Here is a 14840-nt window from a genome sequence, read left to right as displayed (position 1 = left end):
GAGCCTAAAAGTCATTGTTCCAAATGAGCTTATATTCAATATCTATTACTTGTACCATTTTTTTTTTTTTGGAAAGATTGTTTAAGAATAAAATCTTTAAATATTCCTCCACACAATCTTCTAAGCAGGAAAAAAGGCAATAGAAGCACCCCAGTGGTTAAAGCACAAGATTTTAACTTGGAGGTCCCAACTTCTAACCTTGGGAAAGGGGATGACAAGAGTACGAGCAATAGACTACCAACCATTGTTAAGCCCAGGCCGAATAACCATCCCAATGGATCAAAAAAAGTAAAAACAAACAAACAAACAACAGAGAGGCACTTCAGTGGGATCATAAGTCCTCTAGTTTTCCTAGGGAGCACAAATCCTTCAGTTTTTGCCTGCCCAGGCACAGTAATGTCTTTTTCAATGATCCTATATTATGATTTTATATCATAAGACAAAACAGCAACCATTACTCAATTTCCATATAATCTTCTGCTACCTTGCCCAGGCCCAAACTATAGAGCAAGTCAACGTATATTGAGACACACCCTCTAATTCCAAATCTTGTTCATTCCATACATAAGGCACATTAACAGTGAGCCATTATGAGGATGCCAAGCCAGAGCATTCACATTCTTAGACAAAAGGAACAGGACTGAAAAATAGTCCATCGAGGAAGCTTCCCCACACAACTTGTCATGCCAGAACAAAGTAAATTTTCCATTCCCAATCTACATATTGGGCAATAGATTGTTTTGACTACATATTTTGAACTCTTTCCCCAGAACACTTCGCAGAACGTTTTTCACACATTCTCCAGATTCACACCGACCAAGGAATAGAAAACAAAGACAAAGAAGATAAGAAGATTAGACAATGTATTCTTCATAAGAGTAAACATATTTCCTTGGATAAATAATTGCTTTCCTTGTCTTAAATATCTCAACAAAAATATCCCACATTCTGCTATCCTTGACCCTAGCTCTTATAGAAGACTCAGGTACAAGAAAGCAAGAAATCGCACAATACAACCCAATATGCTAGCCAACCACCTACCATCTACAACTCCCTTAAAGGGATCAACTCTCTTGTGGTTATTCATCCTGTAGCCTCCCTTGTGGAGATTCATCCTGTTGCCTCAAAGCAAAACATAACCCAAACTAAGAACTTACTATGTCCCAGCCCCACAGAAGGTAATTGTACTTCCTACGAGTAAGAGGTGTGACACCATACACCATTATCGTCCCAGCTCCTCCCCATCTAAAAATCTGAAAGAAGCAAGCTTTAACTTCTATACACAGCAGCTCGTCAGGAAACCATAACCAAAATCACTAAAGAGGGTATCCTTGTCTAGGGCCCATGGAAGAACTAAAACAACCAAGAAGGCAGCCACTAACGAGAACTGAATATGTAAGAGTGTGTTGTGCTTCTTAATCTAGTCGTGCATCACGGCACAAAATCTGACAAACCCTATCCAATTCCTCATACAGCAAGAAGTTCCAACATACTCACTCAAAGGCTTTTCCATATCCAGCTCACACATCAAACATATTCCAGGAAAATATTAATGAAGTATTAAATTTGGAAATTTATGTGTCTGTATGCGTGTGTATGTATATATATAACTAGAAAATGATATTGCAGGATATCACTAGGAACTTGCAGGGCAATGGAAACCACAAAACTCATCTAGAATCTTCAGTCTTCCCCAGATTGAGAGCAAGCTTACCCATTGGACAACATTTGGGGAACAAATGGGAGAAAAGCATACACTAATTTCTTAGTCTCAATATGCCTCATACGATTTTAATTAGTCTTCCAGAATCCAGATGACAACCAACCTCTAATATTCAATAATTCTTAGCTTGTACGGCCTAGCTGATGCATACCCAGTCCTTGCCTATTACTTGAGAAAATTAATTCACATCAAACTAAATGCAAGTAATACTCCTCCCTTGGGCAACATAAAGAAAATTGCATTGAATTCTCTCAAGCCTTCTTAAACTCAAGCAGCATTAAATAACCAGAAAAAAGAAATAAAGAGTAGACCACAGTACCTAATCTAGTTACATTTCCCTTCATTTGAAAAGATTAAACAATCTTCAAAATCCACACTACTAATCTCCAAATTTATCAGCCTCATTTCCAGTGGCAAGCCGATGTATATATTTGCAAAATACATTGTGTTTCTTAAGCTCTTACATTCAAGGCTTCAAATAACCCAGCAAACATGCAAGTACTATTAAAAGATATACAAAAATTTTTTATATTATTGCCACTTTTGTCCAATTAAACCAAACTAACTTGATTCTTTGCCCTGAATCAAACCAAAACTAACTGATTTCTTAGCCCTGAGTCCCTGACTACTTTGTTATTAAATTATGCAGGAAGTATGCTCTAAAGTTTGTTATGGGACTTGAAACTCCCACTGCTTAAAGTTCAGGTTTGAATGGAATCTGTTAAGGGAATCTTAAGCTGTTGACTACCATAGAGGTTGAGGACTAACTTAGTAGAAATTGATGGCACAACTTTTAGCTATGTGAGCTTTTGAGGAACACAATGGAGAATCTATCTTGTTTCAGGCATCACAACCAGTGACCTTTATCCCGTCAAAAAGAGAATTTCTTTTGTGGATAAAAGAAGACAATATTACTAAATATGACTGAGAACCGGGAAGAGTACATGAATTTAGAGGACAAGGAGTCCTCCCCAGGAAGCAGAAAAGCAGGATGAAACAATATTACAGCAAAGAAAACTGAAAAAACAGAAAAGACACCATGGTAGCCATTACAAAAGCGCTTCTGCCCCCAGTCTTTTCTGAGGTCCAACAGTGGTAGACACCAAAAGAGTCCTAAGGAAGGCAAGGAAGTATGCTCTATCCTTAAAATCCATGAACAGATTGACCAGCCTTTAAAGATCCTGGCATTCCTCTCCGTCCACAAGGTCCAATGAATGGCAAAAACATTCGCACCCCAAAGAGCTCTACCATTTTCTCCTCTTTCCAAAACCCCATAAGTTAACCAAAAACAGCTTTACCTCCTTTCCTGGAGTCACCCACTATTCCCCCACCACTGAAAAAAGAGCATTCCAAAGCTGCAATGCCACTCTACAGAGCACGAAGAGGTGAGCATTTATTTCATTGCTTTCACAACACATAATACACATGTAAGGACTGAGAAACTTACGGGCCCTCTCCTTTGAAGCAAATCATGCATGTTAATCCTGTCCAAAATCATGGTCTAGACAAAAGCTTGAATCTTCTCGAGCACCTTTGCCCTCAGAAGGTTGTGATTCCAATGAAAAAAGTTTTGGGATGAAGGGTTTCAAAAAGTATGAGAGAAAATATTTAGAAGTGAACATACCCAAAGAAATCCCAAGAAAGAACCCCCCCTCCGCAAAATGGAAAAGCTGATGGGAGCATTATGAAGTAAAAAAAGCTTAATAATGAGGAATTCTCAGCACCAACAAAGACTCCCCCACCCATGCATCCTCCCAAAAAATGAACTTTTTTTGCTGTTGCACACTTTGAACTAGAAAGGGGAAGAACTTACTAGCAACTTGGGACACAAATTTCCAAGGATAGGAGAGATGATGCCACTGCTCGTCTCCCACCCATCCTATTTGATCCAGTTCTTGCTTGCAATCATCTTATTGCCATAGGAATCCACTTCCACAAGGAACCTCCAAAGCCACTTGCCTATAAGTGAGATGTTTTTGGATACCACATTCCCATGCTCCACCCCCCGACTTAGGCATGCAAACCACATCCCAACCATCAGATGGTCTTTACTATCTTCCCATGACCCAACCAAGGGATTCCCCCATGAACCTCTAAAGATTTGGCAACTTCCATTTTAAACAAGGAAAGGTATCAAATAGAAAAGAGTAAGACAGAAATGAGAGAAGCTTTGCCCTCAAAAGAGAAATATACCCTCTTAAAACTCTCCAATCTCCTATCATAGGCTTTTTCAAAATCTACTTTCCAAAGAACCCCCTTTCACCCCTCCTCCCACACATCCTCTACCACCTCATTAGCCACTAGCATTGCATCTAGGATTCGTCTATCATGGATAAAAAATAGACTGGGCCAAAGTGATAACGTCCCCCGAGACTAGGCCAAGTCTACTGGCAGACTTTTTTTTACATGATTTTATACATGCTAGTAACAAGGTTGATCAAATTAAAGCCTTTGACTCTTCTAGCTCACTCTTTTTCAGGAAGAAGGGGAATAAATCTGGAATTCACTTTACTATTCACCACACCCTTGCAATGGAACTCCTCAAAAAAATTTAGGATATCAACTTCCAACACACCTCAATTATCTTGAAAGAAAGCCATAAAAAAAACATCTGGATCGAGCCTTGTCTCTGCTCATGTCAAAGACCGTTTTTTGTAATTTCATCAATCTCAAAAGGCCTTTCCAACTACTGAGCAAAGTTCTCATTGATGAGACTCTAGAAGGCCTTCCAATCTATTCTCATTCCCAAGGCATACATATTCCTTGCATAACCTTTGACATGAAGTTTTCAGAGGAAAGGGTAGCTTGGGACTATCAAAGGATTATAAAATGAAGAGGAAAAAAAAAGAAAAAAGAGGATTTTTATTAAATAAAGTAGGGACAAGAAATGAGTGAAAAAAAAAAATGAGGAGTTTCTTTGAGGTGGGAGATTCCCCCTTATAAGCCCCCATTGTGAGTGACCAAGGATGGACGGGTTCTCTATCCCTCCCCTCTCCCCCCCCCCCCCCAAGAACCAACACTTCTCGCTATCAAGGCTAATCTTGCAAGGGACTTCTAATACCTTAGATCAGACCTTAAATTTATTGTATATTTATCATTCAAAAAAAAATCCATTGAGCGGCAACACCATCAGGGGGGGGGGGATACCCCACAAAACAAAAAGCACGAATACGAAACCAGAAGGACAAATAACCACACTGAATGGGTGTGTGTCAAAAAAAGGGTCAAGACGGAATTACATGATTACAAACAACAAGGCCTTCAATACTACTGAGTTGGAGTCAAGCTATATGAGATCCTTTTCGCCAAAAAAAAACTCGTGAGATCGAAGGGGGGGCAATCATCCTCAACTAGCTAAAACCAGCGGTTTAAATCCCTCCTGCCAGCCTCAATCCAAGTAAGTTTAGTTCTACCCCTATTTCTTCTGTACCATTACCAAAAAAAAAAACTAGATCGCTTCTCTTGGTACAACTACTTGGACCTACTTTCAAATGCCCCTAAGCCACCGGTGGGAGCATTTTAAAAAAAAAAAAAAATTGCTTTTTTAAGTGCACTTATCACTAAAATAAGCACCGATTACAAAGAAAGTGGCATTGGGATTGTACCTCAAAAAACACTTACGGTTTTAAAAAAGATGGCTTTTCTAGAACGCCACTTTTTTTTTTTGAGAACTACTTAAGTGGAATTTGCTGGCACTTGTAAATCACACTAATCATAGGCAAAGGTACCCAAATTTTGTTAAAATATAAGAAAAGATTTAGGGAACTATTTTATAGTTATTTAAAAATAAATTGTGCAGAAGATAATCATATATATGTTTTACTATGTTGTATAATAATGAGTTATTAATGAAATATAATTTTAATTTTTTCCCCCATGAAGAAGGAAGAACCACCCTATAATTTTTTAAATTAACATTTTAAAATTTTTGGTTAGAAAAATTAAATTTTAATAATAAATATATTTGTTAAAAACATAAATTAATGATGATAAATGATTTAGTAATCAAAGTATAAAAATTGTAAAGGGACAGATATGTGAATCAAATAAAATAATATTATATTATTTTACTTGAATAAAAAATATTTTAATTTAAATGTTTAATTAACAAAAAACAGTTAGTTAAATACATAAGTAATTGATTAAAAAATTTAAATTTTTACTATTATTTTAATTGAATGCTTTATACAACCCATTCGATATTAGTTATAATAAAATTATAATTAAATTACAGAAAATGGAAGATAAAAAAAAGACCCCCCATCTATAAATTTTAATTAAAATAAAATAAAATAAAAATCTTAAATTTAGTATATTATTAATATTTTTCTTGAGACAGAAATTAAATGCAAACAAAAAATCATATGTTTATAACATATAAATTAAATAACACATTATTGTTAATTAAATTAAAAAAATATTTATATTTATTCTATAAAAGAAAATATTAAATTTAATTTAAAATTATATATTATTATTAAATTTAATAATATTTTTATTATAAATACATTTAAAAAAAGAGGTCTTCGTTATTATATTGAATTCTGAATTGACAAGAACTACTTATCATTTAAAATTGACATGAAATAAATTAAATTTTTAAAAAAATTAATTAATATATTATTTTTATCATAATTAATATGATTAGAAATATGTTATAAATATACATTAATGACAAGATTAGTATTAATTAAAATAATAAATATCATAGTATTTTTTTCATTAGAAATATTTAATTTTAATTATACGTGAAATTTTAATGAAAAAATATAAATATTTGTATTCGAAATTTGTTTAAAACAATTTATAGTATCTAAATAAAAGATACAAAATACCACTTATTTTAAACACAACCAAAACCCACTTAGAACTTTCGCAATTTCAGTTCAACACTTATTATCAGCACTTACTAATCAGCATTTTTTCTAAAAAAAACTGTCTGGAAACGGTTCGAAAAACAGTCCGTAAACCATCTAAGTAGTCCCTCCCTTATCTCCTTCTACAATTATCCCTCACTTGAGAATATTGCGTTTAAATTTAAGGAATATTTACTATCACACAGCAGTCCAAAAGAACTATACTCAAAGTGCATTAATTTGATGTGACTAATAGATATCGAAAACTACTAGTGCTCTTGATATCAAGTTCAATTTTATCTTCAATATTCCTCGGTGAAATTACTTTTCGATATCAATTTTGTTTACAGTCTGACAGTTGCTTTCATTCATCGAACAATGTCATATGAATAAATACACCAAGAATCTAGTCTTGGTATTCAGGAGGTTCATCTGTCAATAAAGCAAATTGATAAGAGCTCAAAGCTACAACTATGTGATTGGAAATTCTTGAATCTCCACATGCAGTCCTAACACAATTCATATATCTCATACATATCCTTATGACATCAATAAAACCTACTACATTACTCCTCTTTTCAAGGATTTCAAACCAATAGAATTCCATAGTACTCTACATAGGCTTTCGCTAGGCAATAAAATCTATGAAGACGTTCGGTCTTTTCCATAAGATTCTATTAAACCTTCTTAGAAGAAAAAGAGTCTGTTGTTGATCTCCCAAGCATAAACACCAGATTTGATTTTCCAAGATACTCATTCTATTCTTTATTCTTGTTCAATTACCCATCCCAACTCTCCCTAATATGACTCATAAGTTAAATCCACAATAGTATTATGGTTTTGAGTACACCTTGTTCTATTGCATAGGAATTATCGAACATGCTTGTCCTCCATTCTCTGAATTTTCTTAGATTTATAATAGTGTTGATGTAGATTAGTTAGCCCTTATATCTCCTTTATCTCCTAGACATTTCCAAGCTTCACTCGGATGCTAGGTTAGTCCTATAGAGGGTCCCACTTATCAATCATTTTTAAAAGCCCATCTTAATTTCAGTGGACTCTCATTTTGCAAAAAAGTTCAGATCGAGTCTTTTCCTCATTTGTCATTGTAGTTTAGGCTTTTATACTTGGTTCATTGAACAATTTATTAAGTAGTCGCCACCTCTCGTTAGTCTTCTTTAACCAAGATATATCAGGTCATCTTTTAGACATTTACATTGCCTAATCAGTGCATTTTCTTTCTCCAACTTGCGCCAGTTTATGTCTCTTTCCCCTTTATTTTGTATCTATCATAGTGTATAAGTATATAAGGCTCTATTTTAGCTCACTAATTATCTTTTGTTCTTTCTATATCCTCGTTTTCTATGGGCTCTTATTCTAGAATTTAGCCAGGTTTTATACAACAGGTTCTTTTTTGTCTTCACAGCTTTTGAACTCTTGATCCCAACATCATTTTTCTTTTGCTGTCCCGAGACTCTTCCTTTGGATTTGCATAATCTCTATCTTTTGTTATCTTTTCAATACTATTAGCCAATTTCATTCCATAGTGTCTGTATATACCCTTGTTCCCTATTATCCACTACCTGCTTTGATTTATCTTTGAAATTTTACTACTATATCTCTCCTTCAAAAACCAGGGTCTTTATAAAGGCGTTCTCAAGGTGACCTTCAATGTGCTTTCAAGCAAAAACGCCCCAATCCAAGCAATGTTTAAAATGCGTAATTCCCAAATGTAGCACTTTTTGCAGCTGGGGCGTATGCCTCAACCAAAAAAATTGTGCCTTTTCATGGACTAGTAAGGCATTACACATATGAGGTGAGTGAGTGCAAAACAATATGGGCTCAAAGAATTAAAGGGCTTTGCACAGAGTTAATAGAGCAGATTGAAACTGAAGTAGCGATGCACAAGAAAAATCAATCTCAGTTGAGAGGAAGACTTCTTCTGCCGCACTAGGATGAAGGAAGATTGCAGGGTTTGCCAACTCCACCCAGGCCCATATAGACCATTTCTCTAAAGAACCAATGGATCGTGGATGTAGAGACTCCTTGCGTCAAAATCAAAAAAGTAGAGTCCGTACAGTTATCGGAAACCAAATCCATCTCATTTCTGATGAAATCAGTGATCTATGTTTGGACAATTCATTCCATCAGTCATGTACGACCCTCTGATGATAGAGTAGATAATGACTATCGGTGAGAACGCTCACAAAACTAGTTAAAAAATGGGCAGCCTCATGGTGCCTTTACGGTGTGATTTTACATAGTCTAGTCCTCTTATGAAAGAAATAAAAAAATCCTGCATCACCTGCAGCGCACTAGTTTCACAATACTCCTACCCAATATAATAAGATCAATTTACCACTAAAACAGAGCAAGATCTCTTGGTCAAGCTATGGAGAGAACCTTGAATCCCAAACTTAACGATTATCCTACTCCTGAAAAGGATCTAATCTACCCAGACATATGCCAGAAAGCTCTACCTAACTCATTTAGATCATACTCCTATTTGGGTTGTTAGAGGGATAAATTGGAAGGGATTCTCCTTTCAAAATTCCAAAATATGTGGTTTCCAAAATTTGTAGGGCCTTATGAAGGATTAGTGGAAAAACAAATAGTCCACAAGGTTCCCTTCTTGCAACTAGCTTCCAGGTTAAAAAAGGAGAAGAAGTTGAGTGTTAAAAATTGGAGCAAGGGAACCTTTCGAATGCGAAAAGAAAAGAAGTTGAGGAGATGGGAGCAAAAAACTCAATGCTAAAGAAGAATCTCACATGGGGAAGGAAAGACAAGACGGGTTGGAATTGAGAAGAGATTTTAAAATCTCTTACAGAAATGAAAGAAATATAGTGGGGAGCGAGGGTCTAGAGAGGAATGGAATAATGGAGGACAAGTCCATAAAATAGCTTCATCTATAAGAAGAATTAACCCCATTTGGAGGATGACCGTATATAATGATTGGATTGAAGGAGATAAAAAATAAATAAATTAAAGAGAAGCTACAAACAGAGTTTCAATCATCTTTTTCAGAACAGAGGTTCCAAACCCAACGCAGTCACCTTCATGTAAAAAATATCTCTCAGCAGGAGATAAGTTAAGGCTTGAGCAAACTTGAGCTGGAGGAAATGCTGAGCCATTCGTTGATCTAAACCCATAGAAAGCCCAAAGGTCTGGCCAGAAATGACTTCGACGATTTTTTTCAAAATTGGGAATCAAACTTATAAAAGCCACGATGGAAGCTGTGGTTAAGTAAAAGGATAATTGACAAAGAAAAAGATTAGAAAAATGGGTTGGTGCAATCAAGTAGTTTTGTTGCCTAGGAGATCAACAACAAAAAAGCTATTTATCTTTAAGAAGGTTAATGAAGGTGCAGGAAAGGAAGAGGGACTTGCATACAGTTTTATGGACCAGAGGCTTATGCTAGGGTACGTAGGAAGTCTTTGGGGGTTTTTAAAAAGAAAAAGAATTTTGCAAGGATATACTGTTGTATAAGGATATGGCACGATAGAGGAGAAGATAGTGTGAAGACTGTAGGTGGAGAGTCCTAAAGAATTCCCAATTGCAACAGGTTGTACATTCAAGGGTTACATTGCGCCTCATCTTTTCGTTTTAGTTATGGATGACTTCATAGGGGATATTCAAAACAAAAGATCCCATCATGCCATGTAGTTCACAAATGATATGGTTTGATTGATGAAAATAGGAGTGGAGGTAGGATCTAAGATGGGACTTTGTAGAATAACTTATAATCAAGGTTTTAGGATAAGTAGAAATAAGACAGAATAGATAAAATATATTCAGCATGTAAGGGAGGAGTATTGGAGATAAAATAAATTTGATAATCAAGGAAATTACTAGTACGAGTAGAGTTCGGTACATTTGGATGTAGTATGACAAGCAAAAGGAGAAATTATAGCTCTAGTAGATCGATACCTTAGATCCTTGGGATTGTCACTTTCAAAAATATACAATGAGAGAGATTGTTGACTAGGACTAACTTTGAGAATAATGGATTCTTTTTCCCACAAGTGAGAGAAGACTTGAGAATTTGGATGGGGATGTGGCTCTTTCTCCACAAAAACCCTCGAGCCCTGTTTTTCCCCTCGATAATCATGTGGGAAAACCACAAGGTTCCCTTCAAAATCAAAGCTTCCTGTGGACTGTCCCTATATAGGCTTAGTACCACAACAACTTGCTGCAGAAAATGAGGACCTTATTAAGGCTATGACCCCAAAAAAGTGATTCATGGGCATGAGTCCATGAAACCATTTCACTGGTTCACACCGTAAAGTGGTAAGCGGCTTTGGTCCTTTTGTTTTCAAGTCTTTGGAGAAGCCTGTGGTTGCTCCTCTGAATGGCGATACCTCCTGAAGGGGCATTAAAGAGGCTTCTTAGGATAAGAAAGGGCTGGCCTTATGGTGATAGCTGTCTTCGCCTCTTTTGGGACTCTTGGACTGCAAAGATGCCAGGGATTTCAAGTTGCAACCTACTTCCTAATCTCTCTCTAGGATAAGTGGGTTTCCTGCTTCTTTTGGGCTCACTCTTAGTTTTTTTGGGAATTGCTATGTCAGATATACAAGCGAATGGAGGGGAACGTTATTGCAATTTTTTACTTGTTTAGGAGGATGTCCTCATCCATTGTAAATTCTTGTTTTTTTTCCCCCCCTTCTTAAAATGGATCCTTTTTTCTTTCAAAAAAAAAATTAATAAGTAATACACTGAAGATCTGGTAGATGGGGACAAATAAGGGGGCGATTGGGATGCTTCCATAGTCAGCCAGATTGCTCATAAAAAGGGCAAACATTCTGGTGAAGACCAAGATTTCTGGCCACGGGATGATGGAGCTTTGACTTGGAGGGGGCCATCCCAATCTGGTAGAATAGAAATTCACCAGTGTGCAGGAGAAAAGGTGGTAGAGCATGAAGTGGCACACACCTACAAGGTGGAAGGGTGACAGCACTTGGTTGTCGTGAAGAAGCCATTTTTCACTTAAAATGGAACACGGGAGGTATGTAAGTAAGCTGTCCATGCAAAGGGGCGTTAGGGCCAAGCTTCTGAAGCTGTAGAGCACAAGGCTGAACCCTGTCATTACAATCCCCAGAAATTTCGAATGCTTAAATGCTGCAATGATGACACCCTTAGTCGGTGTGTAAGAATTCGCTATTTTTATTTTTAGGGCTGACCAATACTAAAAAATAGCTCTGGGGAAGCGTGGGTATGGGGAGCATAGGGGACACTGCGCCTCCTGATAAAGGCAGAAAATAGGGACACCGGATCTTACCATGCATGCGTTCGAGTCAAGGAAACAGCCTCTATGGGACAAAAGCCGGATTAAGATGTGGCGCAGCTCTTAGAAAAAAGAAGAGATTTTATTGAAGAGAGAGGAGCATGAAAAGGAGTATAAGAAATCTCAGAAAAAAAAAAAATAAATACTAAATAAGACAAATATCACAGACAGCACTGCAAGCGGACCATTATTCCACAAAAGGACCAATTCCCCAAACAAACCAGCAGCAAAGCGACAATGAGGCCAAGTATTGGATCCATACCAAAGCAAAGATGAAGACATTATTCTTCATAATTATACGTGGATCCACTATTTATAAAGATGCTGGGCCCATTGATTGAGTCTAGACACTTAATTATAGCATTTTTCTGCATGGTCCTGGGATACAGTGATAGTAACTCTGCTTGGTAATGGGTACAAGTGCAGAGCCCCGTTCAAGTTTAGACCCAAAAACCTAAACAATAGCCCTTCCCCCCCCCAGTCCAAATCCTCAAAAAAAGACAAGTGTCAAGGAGAGAAGCCCAGCGGAACGTGGTATGTGGTAGGAAGATAGTAACAGAAGCCAAAAGTAATCCGAGCACTTAGACGAATTTTTTTAGCCACCGAGGATTTGGAAGATTATGACTAGTAGAGGTTAGGAACGCTCAAAATCAATTCTGTAATGACAGAATGCAAAAATCTGGTTTCAGCTGCACGAGAGGATTGGGGATGAACTTCAGGGAGACTTAAAGGCAGCACGGGATGACTCAGTATGAGGAAGATTGTCTAGACACGGTGCCAAGTTAAAATCAGGTAGGGGAAGTCCTCTTTTTTGAACCCATGGCATCGTTAATCAATGGGAATGACTTAGCGGGATCCTCTTTCCAACAAGAGGAGAGAGTAGAGAGACAAGAACAAGCGATATCGCAAAGAGGAGACGAGAGAGGGGGGGGGGGTGAGTAGCTTTAAAAAGCATTGGATGGAGATGAGTCAGGTAATATTAATCTAACCTCAATTGCCAGCTTGAAACTGTCAACAGAAGCAAAATAGGTCCACAGTACGTGTGTGTGTTATACAAATATATCAACATAAAACCACAGATGTGGAAAATACTAAAAATAACCAAAATCATAGTGGCATATTTTCAAAGCTGAATATATTCCATCGCGTAGGCAAAGAACTAGGAAATTTTTATGTCTGCCAGATAAGAAATCCGAAGAAGAAGAAACCTGAATAGCACAAAAATTAACAAAAAATCAGAAGTTTGATTTTTTGATTCATCCACAGGCCTAAAAATATAGTATTAACTCTGTAAGTATAAGTCCCATCTTGAAAAAAAGAAAAGATTTAAACAGTTTTTAGGGAACAAAATGTACCGAGTAGCAACAAACAATGTGATGTTGCGGAGCATCAGCCCATTATTGTAAATCATTTGGAGAAGTTTTGTAGTGAGACGCAACAAATAAGGCCCATTATTCGCTGCAAGATTACACAATTCATAGCTACACATTAACCAAAATAGCGCAAAAAATACAATCCACAAAATAAAAAAAGGGAATATATATATTTTGCACATTTACTGCAAATAAAACTCACTGTCTTGTGGTAGGAGAACAGTTGGTCCGATTCACATAGTAGAGATCACAATCAACCCTGGGGGGAGGTAAACTAGAGAACAAATAGAACATCTATGAAGATAATAAAATTCATACATCCCCTTCCCCACACTCACTGACTCACCTCCCTCCCTCAAGATCATGTGCCTAAATAAGATTAAAGAAGGGAAAAAATAGGAAATATGTAAATTCCCAACGTAGATGTGAGGGATCAAAGTTGGAAACATCAGGCAAAGCAAAGCATGAAGCCAAGATCAATGGGTCACCAGGAGCATATCGGATAGATTCACTCAATTCAACTTCTGAAAAAAAGATAGACCTAAATAAGAGGAGCTAAGAACTAGCATTGCAAAAAAACCATTAAAAATTGTACATATTGTGTTTAAATATCACACATAAAGTCATTAAAAAGAAGTAAATAAAAAATATAGACAAACAAACTGACCCATACCATCATCTTTATGGGTAAGGGACCCTCAAAAACACACATAAAAATATCCCCCAAGATGTGGATCAGGCAAGGACATATGTCCAAACTCTTCTTCTGACTGTCTTGCAGATTTAACTTATGTGCCGCCACATCAATGGAAGGATTGGATTGTTAATATTTTTCTGATGATGTGGTACAGTTTTAAAGGCAAAAAGGATTGTGGGGTGGTAATACTGCCCACTCCAGTTCAAGAGAATTTCTGAGGACTTTCAAGCTAAATTTTGTGAATAAACTGGCTTTCAAGTGGTTGTGTTGGAGGAAATTTGAGTTCAGTTTGATGTGTGTAAAATCGACGGTGAAGGTCAGAGGAATCAACAGATTTGAAGTTTTGGTAACTCTGATGGAAAGGCTGAAAGAGGGGTTTTCTTGTTTTTAATTTTAGGTATTTATTATGTTCTTTATTGTTCTATTTTTTACTTTTATTTGTCCGTTTTCTTTTGAAAATTTCGTATCACAGTAATTCTCTGTTTCTCTTAATATATTTCTTTTTATCCTAAAAAAGAGGACATTCTTGTGGGATCTAGGAAGATAAGCCACTGAACGCAAGACCATCTTTCAAGTGGCACATGAGATTTGGATCTAGAAGCGGTTTGGTATCAGTTGTAAACCTTCATGAAAACAAACCATTAGAACAAAAACTAAAAAACAGATAGCAACTAAAACCCAAAACAGCAACGTGTTGGTTAATAGTTGCATAACTAAACAGTTAAAAAAATTGATTAAATGATGAATTTTTGTCACTGAATCAAACAACAATTGCAAATATATTAAATAATAAAAGTACACTAATATAAATTAAAAATATAATAATAAAGATAACGATTTATACTGTTTTACTGAATTATATATGTTCCAAAATTCTCTTCAAGAGCAATATTAGGAGGTTGGTACGTTG

At 36.4% G+C, this 14840-nt stretch overlaps 1 pseudogene; it reads right to left on the bottom strand.

The window, feature by feature from the left end:
• Positions 1–14840, bottom strand: part of LOC131153717 (RNA cytidine acetyltransferase 2-like) — a 58108-nt pseudogene that overhangs the window by 17083 nt on the left and 26185 nt on the right.

The sequence above is a fragment of the Malania oleifera genome, chromosome 4 (assembly GCF_029873635.1).
Source record: "Malania oleifera isolate guangnan ecotype guangnan chromosome 4, ASM2987363v1, whole genome shotgun sequence".
NCBI classification, from domain to species: domain Eukaryota; kingdom Viridiplantae; phylum Streptophyta; class Magnoliopsida; order Santalales; family Ximeniaceae; genus Malania; species Malania oleifera.
Note: the sequence above shows the minus strand (reverse complement) of the source record. Positions and strands in the feature narration are given on the sequence as shown.